Genomic DNA, 6,232 nt, shown 5'->3' on the forward strand with positions numbered 1-6,232 from the left:
CTTAGTCGAACTTCAACCCAAGAATCCAAGATCCCTCCTCCATTTTTCAACCAAACTCCATTATTTTTGTACCATTAGCTTCCTCATTCCTTCCTCGTTCTTTTAAGGTAATAAAGTATTGATTTTGTAGAAGTTCGAAAATACCGTCTTAAATGACGACTCGATTTCTTGTCCTAACCGACCCATTTTTCCCCCCTTTCTAGTTGAAGATCTCGAATACTGAAGAAAAGCTCGGACTTGGGACGTTTTTCACTCGAGAATTCGAAAGTTAAAGGTAACGGTGATAGGTTACTCGACAATCGTCGAAATTTCTATCTTTTGTGTCCTTTTAAATGTTCTTGTTTATTAAAGTTTAAACCTTTATATTGTTTGGCATTTGTATGAGGTTTCTCGTCTTGAATGGTGTTTGACATGGGACTGTTTTGGGCCCGAGATTCCGTCATGAGCCCTGTGTGTTTGAGCCCGGTTTATGGCTCATATGGATTCGTGATTGTGATTGCTTGAGTTCAGTTTTGGGGTGGTCTCTGTTATGCGCCTTAGGACGGGGTCGGGTTCGGCTTTTATGCGTCTTTTGGTTCTGCTTTGGTCTGATTTTTGGGTCGGATTAAGATGTGGTATGAGGGGTGGCCATGGGTAGTCGGATGGTGTGAATGGTAGTCGGGTGTCGGCTGTTCGTGGCCGCGTTAGGCTGTTGTGATGCTGAATTTTCGAGTCGGAACGATGTAACTCTCAGGTTGCTTGAGCGGTTTATGGGGGGTATGTTTCGGCCTAGCTTGAACCGTAAATCCGAGTTGTGATACGGGTTTTGGGTAGCTTGCTAGGTGGTTAGTTTAGGGCCCGTGGAGGAGTGGTCGGGGCCGCATTGTTGGCGGGTTGTGGCTGGCCGTAGGCTGTTGGTGTGGCCATGGCTTGGCCGTTTTGAGGTGGTCTCGGGTGGGGAGGCTTCGGTACAACATGTTCCCATAACCCTTTGTTTCCTTTTGGTGTTGGTATGCCTTAGATAATTAGGCCTAGTATGTTTATTCAATTGGGTTAGTTATGTATCTCAATTGGGCTTGCACATAGGTATCTTTTTCTACTGGGCCAAACTTACTACGGGTACCCTTGGTGCCAAGTTCGGGTTATTCGAATTATTTAAATTCCGTCTCATTCCTTATATGACATAATTCGTTAAATATAGTTCATTCATATATTTTTCTCACATTAATCATAAATGTGGAATTAATTATTTATTCAAGTCAAAATTTGATGAAATGTCTCATTTACCTATAATATGAGTTTTTAGTCCGTTCATTCCCATTTATTGATCGTATCTCAAATATGAGTGAATTATTCTACTTATTTAATTAAATTGAGTCATTTATAATTGGATGCTTGTTTTGCTTTTTATAAATGGTTCATCTCCGTTTATTTACATTTTTATTCAAGTGACAAATATTGAAGAAATGGGTTACTTATTCATATTCATGATTATGATTTGGCATGAAATGTCCTATTTAGATTATCATCGGCTCATTTCATTAGTAGTCTCTTCCCAAGTTGATTCGCATTGCTTGGTTGAGTCGTGTAGTAGTCTCTTTCCAAGTTGATTCGTATCGCTTGGTTGAGTCGTGTTCGTTTGATAAAGCCTTTATGCTATAGCGTAATGCTTGACTTATCTTTACGCCTCTTTCGGACTGTCCTGCCGATTGTGGGTTTAGCTCATATCTTCCGCCTCTTTCGGACTGTCCTGCCGATTGTGGGTTCTCGATTTCCGATTTAGGGTTCGGGTCTTGGATGCGGACTGTCATGCCGCATGTCGAATCGGGAATTGTGATGTCCCGAGAGTCTGGCCAGATTTAGACTAGGACTGAGTCTTGGGAGTACCATTGTCGTCCTACCAGGGGAATTATATATTGATATATGAGTAGTAAAGGTCTTGCTTGGTTGTAGATATTGGTATTTGTCTGTTGTTTGTTTTGGTCCTATCGGACACTAGGGGTGAGCTATAGGCCCTCTAGTTGCGATATGATCGTCGGGATTGATGTTCCCATCCGTTCTTATGGTGAGATGTAAGCCATAAGTATGAATGTGACATTAGTAGCCACGTCCCGTATAATGCCTGCTAAGTGGTTTTCCAAGTAATGGCTACCATTTCTATTCTTGTAAATTGCATTGGATGACCCCTTACTTAACTACTTCACATGATTCGGACTCTAACCTCACATCTATGTTGTATTTTCTTGAAATGCGTGCCTTGGTATAGATTACCGTATTCTTGTCTTCCATATTATTTAATTGTCTCATATGAGTAGTTTAACCGTTATCATGCTAAGGTTGATCTATCTTGTCCCATCTCATTTAATTACCATGTTTAAACATAAACTTGATATCCATATTTTTGTAAGAGTCTTACATGATTTACCTGTTTTAGTTCTTTGTTATGTTCGTTTCGACATTTTGTGGCTGGGAGAACCTTGAGTTACTCCCCACTGACTGTGGCGTTCATGTTTACATGAATGAGAGGTATTAGTGGTGCATTCATGGGGTGAAGACATGTGTGAGCTAGCGAGCACTCTGGCCTAGTAGTTGGTTTATTAGGATTGTTTAGACCTACCTTTTATTGTATTGTCATTCGAGGGATATATTTTCCCTCACCTTGGTTATCACGTTTGTATAATTTAAAATCTTTATTTCCGCACTCTTTATTTATGTTTTAGATTTTGGTGAACCCGCGCTTTAAATTTTAAAAGTTTTAAAAATTCCCTAAAATTCCGCATTTTATTAGTTATATTTTCCGCTTTATCGCGGGGTGTCACATTTAGTCCTTATTTGTATAACTTTAGTCCTTATTTGTATAACTTTAGTCAGTTTTTGTATAACTTTAGTCATTGTTTGTATAACTTTAATCCTTATTTGTATAACTTCAGTCATTTTTTGTATAACTTTAGTCATTTTCTGTATAACTTTAGTCAATTTTTGTATAACTTTAGTCAATTTTTGTATAACTTTAGTCTATAACCGTATAACTTTTGCCCATAACTGTGTAACTTTAGTCATTTTATATCATTTTTATATCATTTTTATATAAAAATGTCAAATATAAGATTAAAATCAACAAATTATAAGAATTTTTATATAGCTAAGATTAAAATAACAAATTTTATGAAAAATATTTTAGTAGATCTTAGATGAAAAAAAAGTATCTCACAAAAAAAAAAACGAGATTTAAAACCCGAAATCTTAAAAAAAAAACGTATAACAAGAAGAGATTTGAGAAAATGAATAAAAAAATGAGAACTAACAAAATAAAAGACAATTAAAAGAAAATAAAAGACAACAAAAAAAATGAATGGAAAAAATAACTCAAAACATAAAAATTAACACCAAACGAAAAAAAAAAAACGAGGTGAAAAAAAAACCCGAGGTGGCGGGCGGTGGGCTGGCGGCGGCGGGGGTGGTGGGTGGTGAGTTGGTGTCGGGTGGGGTGGTGGTGGGTGGTGGTGAATGAAGATGAGAGGAGTGGGTGATTTATTTGGGTTTTGGTTATTTGGGATTTTGGGATTTTGGGGTTTTTTCTTAGAAAGGAGAGAAAAGTGAGATGTAGAGAGAGGAGGAGGAGTTGTGATAATGAGATGATGAATGATTAGTGAGGTTGTTTTATTGAATTGATGAGTTAATTAGAGAAAAGGTGGAGGGATTAATTTGTAGCCACATATTGACATCAAATCCTAGGCTTCCATTGCCTTGATCCAATGGTCCTTAAAAGGACTTATGGACTCAAATACATATGTTGACCTTAGTTGATCTTTTCTCTCTCTCTCTCTATATATATATATATATATATATATATATATATATATATATATATATATATATAGAAATAGGATCCTATAAGTCCTACCTTTTATGTTGAGTCCCTAAGTCCTAATACTAGCCATTGGATTAAGTTTAATGGAGGGCTAAGATTAAATCAAAAAAAATACTACCCAACTAACTAATCATGTTTTTTAACACCCTTCATACCCCACTTCCCCATACATGTAATTACCAATGACAATGTCTCCTATTAACTCCCATTTTTAAAGAATAATAATAAAAAAAAAATCCTCCCATATTCATTCATCTGCCAAATGATTTTCTCCCTACTTCTCTTTATCTCTCTCTAAAAATTGTGCTTTATCCAAATTTCTCAATTTGTACACGATTTTTTCTCTTGATTCAATCTAACAAATCTCTAAATAAAAAGAAACACAACTCAACTAATTAATTAGACGTTGTTTGCCATCGACGAGCACCATATCCTCCATCGTCTATCTAGTTTAATGTAAGTTCTTAATTCATTTTCTCTCTATTTTTGAGTGTTTCCCTCCGTTATTTTGATTTAGGGTTTTTAAATTGGAAAAAATTAGTCATATTGTGATTTAGGGTTTTTAAATTCGAAAAAAAAAATTACCGACCAGTACTAAAAATTGAAATCTTAATGGTACACAAAAATAGTACCATTGCAACGGGCTCGAAAAAATAATAAATTTAGAATTTTGTTTCGCCTTAATCGGAGTCCGTATGAAAATTTACGAAGCATTTTATGAAACCGCTTTTATTTTACGCGGAAATGAAAAATTCAGATTATAAAACAATTATTTTACTTTTTTTTTACTCTAATTGAATATGAGAGTACTATCATATTATTAGTGGCTAGATTTATTTTGAACGTACTAATATACTTATATTTTCTTGTTAAATTTTTGTTGGATTTTGTTGAATTCGTTGCTTAGTTATTTAAAATGATTTGATAATTTGAAATATATTGATTTGTATGATAGTTTTTTTGATGAATTATATCTACATTTTTTAATAATTAATTTTAGTTTTTTTTATGATGATGTTGATGGTGACGACGATCGATGATGATGATGATGATGATGATGAGATGATGATGATAAGTCTTTGGCGATATAAATTGATGATGAAGATGTTGATGAGTCTTTGGTGTTATAGAATGACGATGAAGATGTGAGATTTGGATTGATGATTGTCAATGAAGGTTGTAATTTCAATTATATAGTGTCGTAACTTTATTTTTGTAAGAGTGTAACTTCAAGTATATAGTGTGTAACTTCAGGTATATAGTGTGTAACTTCAGTTGTATATCATGTAACTTCAGTTTTGTAAGGATGTAACTTTAGTATTTTACGAGTGTAACTTTAGTACTTTAGGTGTGTAACTTTAATCTTTTATGAGTGTAACTTTAATTTTGTAAGGTCATTTTGTATATACAAATTTGAATATTAGTAATTTGAATATTAGTAATTTGAATGTTTGTATATCATGTAACTTCAGTTTTGTAAGGGTGTAACTTTAGTACTTTACGAGTGTAACTTTAGTACTTTAGGTGTGTAACTTTAATCTTTTACGAGTGTAACTTTAATTTTGTAAGGTTATTTTGTATATACAAATTTGAATATTAGTAATTTGAATGTTTGTAATTTTAGCACAAGTTTATATAACTTTAGTACTTCATGAGTGTAACTTTAGTGCTTTATGAGTATAACTTTAATTTTTCACGAGTGTAACTTTAATCTTTTAAGGTAATTTTGTATATAAAATTTTGAATATATTAATTTGAATTTTTATAATTTTTAGCATTTATGTAACTTTATTGATTTACGAATGTAACTTTAGTGCTTTGGGAGTGTAACTTTTATCCTTGACGGGTGAAACTTTAGTCATTTAAGGTCATTTTGTGTATATAAAATTTGAATTTGTGTAACTTTAACACATGTTTATCTAATTTGAATTATTGAAGGTGTAACTTTAATTGGACGTGTATAACTTTAATAAAGTAAGTGTATAACTTTAGTCCGTCCCACCACTCTCACCTCTTATTCGGACTCCAATTAATTATATAAGTAAATTAATTAAGTAGGTTCAAGTACAAATAGTGTAACTTCAAGCGGGTATGTTTTTATTTTCAAGCAAATACGGTGTAACTTCCGAGTAATTAGCAGTACTCAAAATTTCGAAAATTCAACGGTATATGAAAATATTACCATTGCGTCGGGCTCGAAAAAATAATAAATTTAGGATTTTGTTTCGCCTTAATCGGAGTCCGGATGAAGATTTATGGAGTCTTTTACGAACCCGTTTTTATTTTACGCGGGTATGAAATTTCGTTTTTTAAATCTTATATTTTGATAAATGAAATATAAATGATAATATATTAATATAATAAATTAGTTGATAAGAAAGA

This window comes from Silene latifolia, chromosome Y (genome assembly GCF_048544455.1).
Source record: "Silene latifolia isolate original U9 population chromosome Y, ASM4854445v1, whole genome shotgun sequence".
Taxonomy (NCBI): domain Eukaryota; kingdom Viridiplantae; phylum Streptophyta; class Magnoliopsida; order Caryophyllales; family Caryophyllaceae; genus Silene; species Silene latifolia.